The 14,930-nt window shown below is 39.6% G+C and overlaps 1 protein-coding gene across 4 annotated transcripts in view; it reads left to right on the top strand.

Moving 5' to 3' along the window:
• ATRNL1 (attractin like 1) overlaps positions 1-14,930 on the top strand; it is a 1,104,086-nt gene that overhangs the window by 879,096 nt on the left and 210,060 nt on the right. The gene's annotated exons all lie outside the window — the stretch shown is intronic.

Genomic DNA, 14,930 nt, shown 5'->3' with positions numbered 1-14,930 from the left:
TCCACACCGAGCATGGTAGCTTCTTTTCAAGTTGCTTTGGACAGCCCTGACACTAGACAATCCATGAGTTTTTGCTTTGTATTTTCAGCAGGGAATGTCAGCCCCTTTCAATTAAAACACTGTATTAGCATTTCACAGAATGCCAGCCAAATAAGTGCTAGAAGTGTATGAGTATGTATACCAACTTCATTAAGGAGATGTTCATTTGGAAATCATCCCAGTCCATTTTAAAACAGCATTTCCATTATCAGGGAGTATTTCCCATAGTAGTCCATTTCATCTGATTTGTGCCAGTGTTGCACAAAAATATATCCAGTCTTATGAAAAAGGGGGTTTAAAAAGGAAATAACTAGGTATATGCCATAATCCTCTGCATATTGTATGTCTTATATTAAAAAATGGTCAGGAGAAGAGATCATAGAATAATCTGGGGCCATTCAGGTGATGTAGATTACTGCAAGAGTCACTGCAAGGCAAAGGAAATGCAGTTTTAATATTTACTGGGATGATTTCCAAAATGAGCACCTTTGTAATGAAAAGTAAACTGATACAGTATGTACTCAGATACTCCTGTCCACAAAAAAGCACAGTTTAAGGATAATGTGTACTCTCAAGAGCAAAAATCATATCCTCTTAACCTTCAAACATCTATTTATGAAATTAAAAAAATACTGAATAATGGTGCTGACTGCAGAGTTAGTTGCCTGCTGTCATTTTGCTCCTTTTTTGTGTGGGGTACTGATGTATTTAAGTTAGATGATTTGTGAGAGGGGGAAGTTGTGTTTTTTTGGGAGGAAGAAGGTTAGGCATTGGAAGGAGGATGATTTGGAACATCATTTTGGGGAGTACCACACAATACAAGCAATACTTCTGAAACCAGAGGTTAAGTTGTTTCTAAGGGCTTTTAATTTTTGCCTTTAGTTTGTTCGTATTTCTGCGTTTTCTTACCCATGAGGTTTGTCTACGGTAAAAAATGCAATGAATCAGTTAATTTTGAATCACTTTTCTTCTCTGTTTACAATTTTAAATCACATTCACTATGCTGCATTGTCATTGCTGTGGTCAAAAAGAGAACAAGATTTCCATAACAGGAGATAAATGCAAAAAAGTGGATGTGTGCCTTTCTCGACATTTGTCTTTACACATTTTGGAGCACATGACTTTCATATTTTCACAGGTGAAAAATAGCATTGTCTCTCTCTGGCTTGCTGTATTTTATTATTTTGCCTTCTACTAGCTTCCCAGGCGGATATTTCAACCATATTCCTTTGTTTATTACTGGGATCTTTTGTCAGCCTTTTAATGTTTATAAATCTGTGAAATTTTTAAAACCCTTCAGCAGCTTTCATTTTATTCAGGGTCAAAAGCAAGCAAAAATGCTTCATGGTCGCAACTGTGCTGATTCATCCATTAGATTATATTGCTATAATCTTTTTTCTTAAGTGCACTGAATGTTGGTACTTGTGGCCTGCTATCACTGTACGTAGTCATGCATGGTCTAGGCAGAAGCTATTTTGCAAGTTTCTTGGCATACCGGTAGCTCTGCTAATTCACTTCATTCCTGTCCTGCAGCCCTACCTGCTGTTTCATTCCAGGGCTTCCTGGGAGCAGACACTGCCAACTGTGCCAAGCTACTTGAAATTATATGGGAGCTTTGTGCTGCAGACATATGTTTGCTATGCAGCCTGTTTCCCTTATGACCTATGCTAGGTTAAAACAAAGATGTTTAGGTTGAGGGAAATAGTGTGTTCAGCAATTAAAGAATGCCAAATAATCTTAGCCCACCACTTCGCTTGCATATAGCTGCCCCAGGGCTCATTACAATCATTTTAGGGTAAAACTGGCATGGACGCAAATGCATTTTTTAAATGATAAAATATGTCAGTGATGTTGGTTCTCATTTCTCAGTGGAAGAACCTGGGTTTTATTACTTACGAGCTATACAATTTAGAGACAGAAAAAACAAATTTTCATTAATCTGGGGTCCTGATTCTGCTTGCAAACACTCAGGCAAAGCTCGCATTGAAGTCAATGAAGTTGTATAGTTTTCTCTGCTGTCTCTTGACAAAACTTTTCCAGTAAAGGGTTCATTTTGAATGACTGAGTGCAAATACAATAAGGTTCCTATAGTGGAGATTATCTGTGTTATCACCGCCACTGCTAATGAGCAAACTATCAGAAAGATCACATAACACATAACATCACATCACAGCTTTAAGCTTAACACAAAGATTTTCAAATCTTTTTGGAGGCACAGTGACTCCCAGCTGAAAGTTAAGCAGACCCCATTTCTTGGTGGAAATGCTATGAACCTCATCAGAGCCACCTTTCACACAGCATTGTGCTAAATTATGCACTGTTTTTATGACAGTACAAATAATGGCTAGATTGTAACAACTGAACTCTTTTTTGATTATGAAGTTGGGCTGGGTTAATAGATTCAAAGGAAATCCATATAAAAAGTGGCTACACTAGAGACAGAGAATGTATTAATTAAGACACATTTTGGAAAAGAATTCTTCTGGTGAAAGAAGACTTGCAAGTCCGTTAATCTTACTAGAAACTTTGTTAAAAGCCAAAGGAGTACTGATGCTTACTACCAGTAGCCCTTAAATTTTCTTCAAGCTGTAAGGTTGGAACAAGATCCAAACAGCTTATTGGCAATTATTTTAAATAACTACCAATGTAAAAAGGCATGTAGCCTGTATGTCAGAAAAAATGAGACCCAAGTCACTGATGAGAGATCACAATGAGAAGTAGATTAAGGGTGATTTGTTGTGATAGAAATAATTGCTGGGTCCAAGATTTGCTATACAGATCACAGCCCACCTTTTCTTAACTCCGCTATTGTGTCTCCTCAGCTGTTTTGGAGTATTGCATTAATATTAATATTCAGAGGTTTAGAAAAATAGCTGCTCTTTGTGGAGTGCATATGTACACTATTTCAGACAAATGGCTTGTTCCAGCACACTGGACAGATTATAATATATAAGGCACATATGTGTCTTCACATTTTATAATACATTGGAGGCTAGAGATACTGCTGTAGTGACCTTATACTTTTAAATAACTTAAACTCTCCATTATAGCAAAGATGATCTGTAGCAAAGAGATGAGGGACTGCGCTTGGGGACGATTAAGAAATGGACAGCAAATTCAGAGCAGGAGACTAAAATGCCCTGGATCAAACACCTGATAATGGGGTAAAAAGCCACAAGAGTGAAGAGCAGAAGAGAGGAGCCAAGGAGAATGGCTGTAGTACAGGGAGCCAGGCTTGGGGATGAGTCAGAACTGGGGAAGGGGCAGGTGGGGGTGGAGGAGACAGAAAGCATTGAGCTTTGGGAGAACAGAAAAAACAAGACAGCGGCCCACTGAGTCAGGCTCATTTAGAGCCTAGAAGGAAAGTTTCCTGAGTCTTTCCCTTGCTCTATGATGAGCAAATATGTGTGAATGTCACTGGCAACGTGTGTCTCGTTTTTCTCAAACACCGCTATACTTTTAGAGGATAGCAGTCTTCTTGCTGCTGGTTTCACCATAAGGCAGAAAGCCATTTGTCAATTTAAAGGTTATAGATGTGCTGATTTTGTGGGTGTTATCATGCCACAGGATAACATTTCAGGAGGTAAGAGAGATGTTGGGGAAAAGTCGGGGTGGGGGAGTTGTCGTTGCTGGGTTCTTTTTCATGAAACCAGGAAATTACACCCAAGAAACATCGTGTTAGACCCCGACTCCATGCGGCGCCCAACGACTAGGGAGACAACGATCCAATTGCTCATGGATCCTGTTACTCATTAGCCAGAGCAAGCAGGGAGCAAGCAGCAGCACACATTGCTCGCAGCAGCTTTATTCAGGATGGAGACAGCTTCAGGCCAGGTGCTTCACAGATACACAGCCCATGAACCAGGGGACCTGCAGTGAACATGAGTTATTTTCACATTTTATACACCTTGGTTCATACTCATTAACACTCACTCCACCTTCATCCCTCCTTTGTTCCACCCATTTCTCCTCCCATCTCAAGCTCCACCTCTGTTTACTGTTTACTTCATTAGCATGGAATTGCCTATGCATTTTATGCATTTACACGCCTCTCTGCTAAGCGTGCATGTGTAAGGCCATGAACCTGGCTTCTCCCAGTCACTTGCTGGGTTCTTTCTGGTTTCTTGCTGACTCCTTCTTCATCTCCAAGGTCTTGCTTCTGCTTTATGTCTTGATGATAGCTGGTGGGCTGCATCTTGTTCTTCTTACACCATAGATCCTACAACTACCCCATTGTTATGAAACTGCTTGCCTAAGCATTTGCAATGTTACTTTTAATATATCATTTTGCCTTGTGACCAGCAGCTTTTGCTGAGACACAGATGAAAGCCTTCTCCAGCTGCAAATCCAGTGCTCCCCAAGATCCAAATACTGTCACCCTAATACACAGCAAGATTGCAATCAAGCCCTGAAAAATTTGGAAGTGCTAGAATTAAATTTGACTATGCAGCTTACATTTGGTTCCTTTATGCAAACACATTATGATTTTTTTTTTTAAATTGCAAGATTAAATGCTATTCTTTTCACAGGTGTCATGCCTCATTCAGCTCACAGAATGAACCTAGTTTGGGGATGACTTGAACAGAGTGCTGAAAAAGACTCTTGATTTTAGGACCTCTGCTGCATTTGCACATGTTGGACCACATGTACTGAATGAGGCAGGGGCTTGCAGAAAGAAAGAAGGTGGATTGCTGGGCCAAGCAGTTGAATGCTGTGCTAGGGAATTAGATTCTTTCTCTCTTTCTCTGCCTATGTAATAAAGTTCCCTTGCGATGCTTGTCAAGTCACTTAAACCAAACTTTTCACTCACTGTCCATCCTGTAAATCAAGACAGAGTTCCAGTGGAAAAATAGTATGTTAACTTGTAGCTGAAGACTGTATCATAATGCCGAAGTGTAATATAACAATATATTCAATGTTAACATTAATGCGGCATAAAAGACAAACATACCAGAACCGTGTTTGGTAAAAGAGAATCTTTTCAGGCTAGAATCAATCAAGAATTAAAGCCTGTTATTAATTACAAATCCCCATTAAAATATAGTTTTAACTGTGGAAGTTCTGGAAACAATTGGGTTTTGGAATCCCACGTGTAGCATTTTTAGTACTGTAGACAGCGCTTTTCAGAATAAGCAGATTTCTCCAGCATTGCTACCTGAAAGTGACTCTGATTATCCTTGAATCGAAAATGGAATTTCATATACCGGTAACTGTGGCCACATTGACTATGGCATTCAATCCTATTTAATCAACAAGCTACAGTAGGATCATAGAATCAATAAAATTACCGTGCCATCTGCCTTCCTCTTACTCACCATCATAATGAAAAATGAGTCATTAAGTGTTCTACAAGATAGTTAGCTCTGGATGGGGGTTTCTGTAACAAGGAATTCTTGGTTTTATTTCTGTATTTTTACTGATAAGCAACACTTCTTTTCTACTGTAATCACACAACACATTAAAATATGATAACTCTGGGTCTTATAGCATTTAAACACTATTATAAGAAAATGTTTGGTTCTTTGAAGCAAAAATACAGATTAATATTTTATAATTATCAGGAAGATATATCCTGGCAGTGTCATGTATGTATATAAATCCATATAACATTGTTCTTGCCTGAAAATTTACTAGTTTTAAAATATGTAAAGAAAATACTGTAAATGTTTCACGATTACTGTATGGGGTAAAGAAGACTTTCCTATGTGAAGTATTAGTAAGCGCTGTTGATGGGCACTGCACAGAATAGGGGCTGTAATACATGGGTATCTTTGGGCTGCATCTATCACAGACTGTCTCTCGAGGTGAAAGGTATTTATAACAGCAGAATAGATTGTAAGAGAACTGAAAAGCCCATGGCAAATGAATGCAAAAGAAAGCATCTTGCAACCAAAATGGAACAAGACAGTATGATATATAGACTAGCAAGTCATTAAGGGCTTGAGCATACACTGTGCAGGTGCCAAGTTTCACGTATAAGCATAAGGGAAAAGAGGGGAAGCAGCAGGAGCACAGCTGAATCTGATCCTGTGTTAAGGACAGGGCTGCTGTGTGACCACCCAGATACTCTGTAGTAGAAGTGAGACTGAATTGGGGAGTACATAGTTCATAGCCTCATTTATACACTGTCGCAAGGCCAAGGGGCCCTGAGCTGGCCATAACTGATATTCTTGTAGTACTCCTGTAACATCAGGGTGAGGTGCCCCCTGAAAAGCAGCTAATGGAACATTGCCAGCAGGTTGGGAAAGAAAGTTTATTTTGTGAGTAGTCATTTTACTGCATTGTTCTTATTATAGGTCAATCTTTTTGCCCTCAGAAGTAAGAGTAATAATCCCATTTGACTTATACATAGGCTAAGTCTATATTCCAAACAAGAAGGTATGGTTGTATGAAGCAAATAACTGCATGGCACCCCTGTACGCAGCAAGTTGGTGAGCTGCAGGGAAAGGCTTCAATGGCCATCCCGTGGTTCCTGGGCATGAGCTGGGTTGAGCCCACAGGGCGCTTTGCACGGCCACGCAGGCCATGTACAAACATTGTTTCTCCCGAGTGAGTTGCTGTTTTCTCAGGAGAAACGACAAGTGTACAAATGTTCAGGGTATTTCTCTCAAAGCCAAGATAGCTGTTCCAGGAGAAAAATAACCTATGAACAACCAGGGTTAAATCACTCCCAGGAGAGTTTATCCAGAGAAACCTAATGTACATCCATGTTCACTTCTGAGAGAAGCCACAGCAGAGACCCCCAGCCTCCAAGGGTGCTTTGCTTCCACCGCCCCCTTTTATATCCCTCCCTCCCTTCTGGACACTTGCTGGACTCTGCTGTTCCAGCTGAGCAGGCAAAAGAACATGCCCCCTTCCCAGTCCTCCCATTGTGCTGCAGGCAGACATAGATTGACCCTGAGCAGTCTGAGTCAGCCAATCAAGGCTGCCCTGTGCACTGCTGCCATCTGTCTCTGAGCAGACTGAGGGAGTCTTCAGAGCACACCGAGATGTCTGCACAGAGGGCCCCTGGCAGTGACACATCAGCACTGCAAGCTGTCTGTATTTCAGGGGCTCTGCATTCAAATGTCTGTTCAAGCATCTCTCGGTCAGTGTTTCTACCAGGAAAATAAACCTGGGAGAATCCTCCCTAGCAACTTGAACACATGTATGCAGCATGACACTTCATCAGTGATAGGCAGTTTGCCCTCTTTGGCTCCAGAGACATCTATGACTGAAAGTGAATCTTGTATACAGTAATCAATGGAAACATTACACTACAGTCAGACATTCTTTCCATGTAACACAATAACTCAGTTCTCCTGCCTGTTCTATAAAGAAATTCAACCAAGGGACCTTCATTAAGTAGTCTTGACTTTTGTACTTGCAGTATTTTTGTAGATACAACAAACATAACAATTCAAGCTTTTTTTCAGAACAGTTTTTCCTTCAGTATTTGGAGTGCACTTAACCTTTTGGGTCTTTTCCTTGGTTACTTGATTCTCCTTTGGGATTTTGTAACGGCAATAGCAGTGCAAGGACTTTATCTGTAATTATTAACTTTTTTATTTTTGGATAAGACTGTCTCTCCTAAAATTGAGCCTAAAAATGTGCAGTTGACATGTAAGCAGGGTTGACTTATAATGGGAACAATAGGATATATTGATAAATGCTGCTAAAGTTAATGTTGTTAGGCAGAAAACCACGGCAGGCAAGAGAAGACATGCCTCTGTGCAAGTGGTTATGTAACCAGGGCCAGTTTCAGGATGAAGCTGAGGTGTCTGAACAAGGCAGGGTTATTTACTGCATCCTTGCTGATCATCCTACTGGGCAGTAAGGTTCTTGTCAGGCTGAAACCAGTCAATCTGTTGTCATGTTGTAGATTCTTTTTACAAGGTGTTGGGCCGTACCTGATCTGAGAGCTCATTCAGACTGAGTCCCCACCCCTTGGGAATGTGAACATGTAACAGTGCTTAGGATCACACCTGACCTCACGTCTTAACAGCCAGGGTTATTCTACTACAGCACTCCACCTCTTTGGCTGCTTTGCTCTTAAGAATGTGAGGTACAGATATTAAGAGTGTGTGAGGCTTATGCCTGTTTTAGTGCAAAGCTTTGTGCCTGCTTACTAATTTTTCCTGTCCCAGGTATGGCCTCGTTCATATTTGCACAGGAATGCAATGTCTTGCAGGTTCAAGAATTAAATTCTTAATGCAATTTCAGGTTATTAGCAGACAGAAAAGCAGCTAAAGTATCCATTTTCCTATTATTCTTATGCACATGTATTTTTATGCATAAAAGACAGGGCAGTAGGTATTTAAATACTGCCACACACAGCACTTTAAAGAACATGGATTAAAACTTGATACTGAAAGAAAAAAAACAGAAAGCTGCAATTAAGCAAAAAGTATTCAAGAGAGGATAATTGATTATATTAATATAGAGAAGATGTAGGGAGGGAGCTAGTTGCAAAGAGTGGGTGGAAGGAAAAGGAAAGAAGAAAAGTGGAAGATTTTTCTAAGTATTCAAGTAAGCCTGAAAGAAGGCGAAGTTTAGTAAGGGGAAAGAGCCAGTGATTAAAGTGAGTTGGGAGGAGAAAAATAGGGAACAAGTGATCTGAGTAGAGGTGTAAGTGGGAGAAAAGATAATATAGGCCCTTGATTATGAGAATAAGAACCTTAAATATGGTATAAGAGACAATTAGATAGGAAACTTGAGCGTGGCTTCAAGGAATGTAAGATTCAGAATAGAGGTCTACTTGCTGTCATTTCCCCTAGCCTAGATAACTTACTGGACCCAGCAAAAAGATATTGTAGCACGTGTAGCGAAGTGGACAAATCTCTCTGTTTTATGTCCCTGAGCTCTGTTTCCATTCATCACCATGGCATCTCAGTGCCACCTCTCCCTCCTTACAGGGTTTGAGGATTTTTGTCATTTTGGAGATTGAGTGCTTGTTTGTTTTATTTGATTGTATACATTGTTGATGCGAGACTGTATTAAAGAAGAGATTTTTATAAATGCAATATAACATAATCATATTTAGATAGAGTAAAAGGTAAGAGAAAATGAGGGACACCTACAGTATGCTTTAAATAGGAGACGTAAGCAGAAACGAATGGTAAGAGCATACCACCATATAGCTCCTACATCTGTAGAAAAGAGAGTTCAAGTGTCAGCTATGATATAGTTTGTCTTGTGAAGCACTACATTCCCACAATGTTATCCATTTATTTTAAAGTCTCAGCACTGTACGTTACAAATAGCAAGCAGCCAAGTTTATCATTATGAAACCATGGGTACCATCTACAAAGCCATGAATTGTTTTAAGGTGCATGGGCAGATCAGGAAGCTTATCTGGGCTGTAATCCAACCAGCCTGTGCAGTGCCATATAATTCATCTTTCCTGGAAATAATGTCTCCAGACAATATCATCTGCGAATGATGCTGCGGTGATGTAAGCACTAAGAGGCTAACACTGCAATTCCATGTCATGTGTCCCAACTCGCAAAGACCAGTACTCTTAGGACCAGAAATTCTGCAGATTAATACCGATTATTTTGAAAATACACCATTTTTCCTGGAGATGGGGGTAGGGGAGGGATTACCTTTCCTTCCAGATTGTATGAAGATTGAACGTAATCCATCTCTCTGATCCATAGTTTGTTTAGGACAGCTCTTTATCACGTGGTGTAATTTGGGTGATTCCAATGAAAAGCATTATATCTTAGTTGTCCACATGTGTAATAATGGCATGTCTGAAAAGGTAAAACATTTTAAAACGAGAGAAGGAAAAATCAAAATGATGTTGGTACAAGTTAAAGGGTAGGTATGAACATGAAAGTTATTATTAGAACTGATTAAGTGAGAACTTCAGTTTATGCCTAGGCTGACTAGTGTGTACTGTAAAGTAGTACAATCTGGTGCTTTTTTACTTAAATCTGCAGCTGCCTGACAAATCAACACCATGTGGTTATGAGTGTGTGGCAATTCTGAGCTCATTTACTCTATCTAGCATTGTCTTGTTAAAAGGGTTATTCCCCTTTATCTAACACAACCTATTTTTAGGTATAACTCTTTTCCTTTCTTGTTATTTCTGCCTCATTCCTTTCATTGGTTCTGCATCAAACAAAGGAGCAGACTTTGTTTATAGCATTGATACTATGAAAAGAAACGCAGTTGTAAATAACAGATGGTGCTGATGCTTACTTAAAAATATTTATGCCAATACCTAAAACCAAAGCAAGTAAATAGGACTCTTCCAATATCTCTAGGGAAAAAATTGCAACCTGCAGGGTAAAATCTTTTCATGGAAAGCACTTAGATTTGTAGCATATAAGCTTTCTAATTGATGAAGGACTAGCTGTATGTGAGTTTTGTTTGGTGTTATTGAGAAGAATTGTATGTAGTTCCAGTGTAAATGAGTCTTTAAATTGTTCTAGTCATGTGAACTTGATTTTGTTACATTTCTGAAGAATTTATCTAGGAAGAAGATGAGCATTTGAATGTGAAGACCATTTCAAACCTAACAAGGACTTGATTGAATGAGGGGTATATTAAATAAAAACAGGTGGAGGACTTGAAGTTTCTGCGCCGGGTTATTCTTAGTGCTAAACCAAACTCTTGCCGAACAAACCACGTTTTTCCCATGTACCCAACCTTACATAGTCATTTAGACCTCAGCACTTAGGTTCATGCCCAGTTGTCATATTTAGCCAAACTTAAGTGTGAGTGTATTTCCCAAATTGGTGCCTGTGCGAAGTGGATATAAAAGACTAACGCACAGGGGTGGTAGCATGTTAGGTGAAAATAACTGCGTAGTAACAAAGTGTGCCCTAGTATTTTTGGATTACAAAAGAAAACTGGCCAGCATGTACAAGATCATCTTTGCCATTTTTCTTTTGGTTCTGTCATATCCTGCACTCAGGATGTGTGAGTGCAGAGGGGAATACAGGCAATCCTCATTCTTATGACTCAATTGGTTCCTGAAAACTGCGTCTTGCGTTGAAACATTGCAACTTGGAACCAATTTTCTCATAAGAAACAATGTTATAAATGGGGGATTGGGTCCTGAAGCAAGGCCCAATCCCCTATTTTCACTAAAAATACCCCAACATTTTATACTCGATCAATTATAGATGAGTAATATAGCTACATTAATGCATTTATATTGTAAATAGCAATCGTATTGATTTGGAAGGACTTCTTTGAAGTGACTTTGCTGGACTTTTCAAAGGGTTCTTGGCTGGAGTCTTCTCAGGAGTCTCGGCTGCAGGTATTTTTGGAGTCTTGTCTGCTTTCTTAAAGAAAGCGCCCAAGGAAATTTGGACAGATGTTCTCCAGGGAGATGGGCTGCGCAGCGCACTTGTTTGCTGGTGTGGTGTCACGTCGGATCAAGCGTTGTGAAGTCGAAACTGACGCCATAAAGTTGAAACAAGGTGTCAATTTATAAACGTTGTAAGTGCGAAATGTAACTTGAGGACTTCCTGTAGACTGGTTGATGTGGTGTTATGTGCCTGAATCTTGCAAGCAGCCTGGAAATGACAGTTCTGAGAGATGCAAAAGGTCCGGTTGCTCTCAGTCACTTCCATGTGGACCCTGCAGTTCTGTGGCTACAGAATTTGCAATTTTGCTGTAGTCTGTTGCTCAGAATTTCATTCCCTGCCTCTCTTCTCTCCCGGGATCGACCTATGGCTGTATTTTACCTCGCACTCTCCATTCAAGGAGAATTTGGTTGTATTAGAGTACGTGAGTCCTGCGCTTTTCCATGAGGCTAGTCATCAGGACAGTTGCAGTCACCCTGCAGTCATCTTACACTGTTACAATCTTTAGAATGTTACAATCATCTTAAAGCAACATTCATCTTTACAAAAGAAACCGATTAAGTACTTGAAGCAAAATATTATACTGTAGTCATGAAAATCCTCTGCTTAATAATTTGTTGGTAGTGCTAATAGCAAAAACAGCTGGTGAAGCAATGTCCTGGCCATAGAATTCAGGAATATCTACTTGAAAGAATTTAGGCAAGTTGGTGCCTTTTTAATACAATTGGATGTAACTATGAATATCTCTCCTACTAAACTGCTAGTTGTCCAGTATGAATGAGAAGGATCCTTACCTGAGGACTCTTTTAGCTGTCCACTACCAAGATGTGTACATGGAAAAACAAGTCTTTGAGCTTTCACCTATCCTTTCTTGTAGCTAGCTTAGATTGGCATTTCTGTGTGTTAATTATCCTGATGGTATTCCGATTATTAAAGGAAAGAGGGTTCTGTAGGATCACAGTGTGAACCCAGTACGGAAAGAAGTCAAGAACTACTTTCCTACAGTAATACCATGATATTTTCTTCTCCTCAAGCATCGCCCCCTCCTTATCATAATAATCCCCTATACACAAACTGGTAACTCACGGAAGTTTGTTCTGCTTTTTGGGGGACTGTGAGGGCATGAAGCTGCTCCCTACTGCCTGCAGTCTTTTGGGAGACTGACCCTTTTTCTATGGCCACCTACGGAAAGCAGAGGGTTGTGGCTTTTGTCCCATGTGGGAAGCCCCCAGAGACCTGCAGGCCTGGAGCTGCCTCTGTGCTGGAGCCAGAGTAAAAGGAGCTGGCTATGCTGCTCTCTCCCATTTCCTAGCATTGGAAAAGAAACCTATTAACTATTTATTTAAATACTGAGAGGCCAGTTTTTTATTGTATTGTATAATCAGAGCCAAGCCCATCAAGCTTGACTGCCTTGTAAATTGTGCTGAATACATGGACGTACATAGATTTACCTGAGATGCACAAAAAAGTAAGTATATCAATGTAGTTTTCTCAGCACAGAACAGTCAGATCCTTGCCCAGTCTGCAGCAAGGGAGGCCCCAGGCTTACCAGGGTTAGAAAGCAGGAGAGGAAGAATGACATTGATACAAAGTGCAAGAAAATTAATTCATGAATGAGAAGCAGAAAATGTTCTGGAAAGTCTGGTCTTCAAATTAGCCTGGTCCCCCAGGCAGGCCCTTAAGCATCCTACAGGGCTAAGCTTTCTCTGTTTTAATACATTCTTTGTTTGCTTTTTTTGCTTCTTTTGACAAGGAATATTACAGATGCCATCAAAAGAAAAGAGAAAAGTTTTAAAGAAAAATAAACACACAAAATTCCTCTCTAGGACTTGAGTGAAAAACTAGGTCTACTCCATTCATGTGCCATGTGTATTACATAAAACTCACGATTCCTTCCATTTCTTTGGTGCAACTTGTTCCTCGCAAATTAAAATATAGATGATCGGATATTCTTTATAGTTCTACTTTATGCTGCTGGGATTTTTTTCATGCATTAGCACTGTCAGGTTGTTGTCTATGGGTAATATTGATATGAAGATCCAGGGAGGTTTTCCTGTTCATTTACCCAATATTGTGTGGCCATGCAGAACATATAAAATCTTACATCTTATGAAAAAGATGTGAAGACTGAAGCCCAGAAGGTCTGACTGTTTCCAGGGTGCACAACCACATACTGTGTCTAATGTATAACAAAGATGTAGGAACAAAGCCTGAGTTTCTATATACTTCTCATGTGAGAGGAGAATTGTGCCATAACTATTGTCTTATGATCTTGCTTGCTTATATTCCATCCAGATACTGTGACGCAGCTGGATCATTTTCATTCTGGGTTGCTAAATTTTGAGTATCCAAAACAGATGTCTAGTTGAGTTTCTAAATTAGGTCAAGTGAATATATTCCTGTGCAAGTCATACACTGGATGATAAGTGCCCTTTCTATTTGGAATTGGTGGCCTGTTTTTATATTCAGTCAACATATAGTAGGTGGAGCAGATGGCTTACTGTTAAATTAGCAGCATAAACCTTTCAAGGGTAAAGTAATCTATGATTTAAATCTTTCAACAGGGGTCCCATCACCTAACCTTTTTACTTCTGTCTTCTGAATTCCTTGAAAAGGAGCACCTGTTTTATCAACGGAGGAAAAACCTTCATGAACCCGCCAATGGAAAGATGTACATTATGAACTGCCCTGTTTCTTAGTCTTACCATCATAGGTCTCATACATCATTGGGGCCATGCAATTGCCCATAATCTAGCTTTCCACAGTTGTTTTATCATACTCTTGGGCTAGGAGGCTTCTGCTACATATTTTGGGATAAATCTGTCCAAAGTTATACAGACATTATTCAGTGTCATTTGATGGCATCCATCTGTTTATTTATGAAACCATTAAAAACTTATTGAGTTACTAGGCTATGGAGAAAATAAATTGAGTTATCTATAGTTAAATTCTATCCCTGCATCTGCTGTCCTCTCAGCCTGTGTAGGCTACTCTGAAATTACACTGACTTGCAGTCCTACACTTCAGGAATACATTTGCTTCACAGCCTTTTTCCACCATTTCAGCTGACTTTATAATGTGTGAGCAATTTGTGGTTCAAGAAAATGTTGACAGAAGGATGTCAGGGCTTTCTGTTGTTAGTAGTTTAAAAGCATGATAGGGATGGTTCTGTTTAACAGTGGCACTTAAAAGTCTGCTGCTGTTCAATTTCTAGAATAATTTTTTCTAGCCCCTTTCAAGCAGTGGTCTGTAACCACTATAAGGAGCTCTGATGTATACCTATGGAAGCAGATAAATTAATATCATCTTCATTATTATCATCAAGTAAAACACTTTTAAAAAGGAGAAAGGAAAAAGAAAATTCTTCATTGTGTGCTATATTTTAAAAAATGCAATGGAAAGAACAAAATATATGTAGTCGATCATTTTGAAAGTTGTTTGCCAAGGTTTAAACATCTAAATGCAAATGTAGGCATCTGATAAAGTAACCTTAGTAAGAAAGAGGATGACTATTCACAACTTTTGACTCGGAAGAGGGGTGGGAGTTCCTATCAAGTTTGTGCAAAATAGGTCACTTTTATTTGTGGTTAC

The sequence above is a fragment of the Crocodylus siamensis genome, chromosome 7 (genome assembly GCF_052110815.1).
Source record: "Crocodylus siamensis isolate JL-2025a chromosome 7, ASM5211081v1, whole genome shotgun sequence".
Lineage (NCBI taxonomy): Eukaryota > Metazoa > Chordata > Crocodylia > Crocodylidae > Crocodylus > Crocodylus siamensis.
The sequence above is the reverse complement of the archived record's forward strand: the minus strand, read 5'-3'. Positions and strand labels throughout refer to the sequence as shown.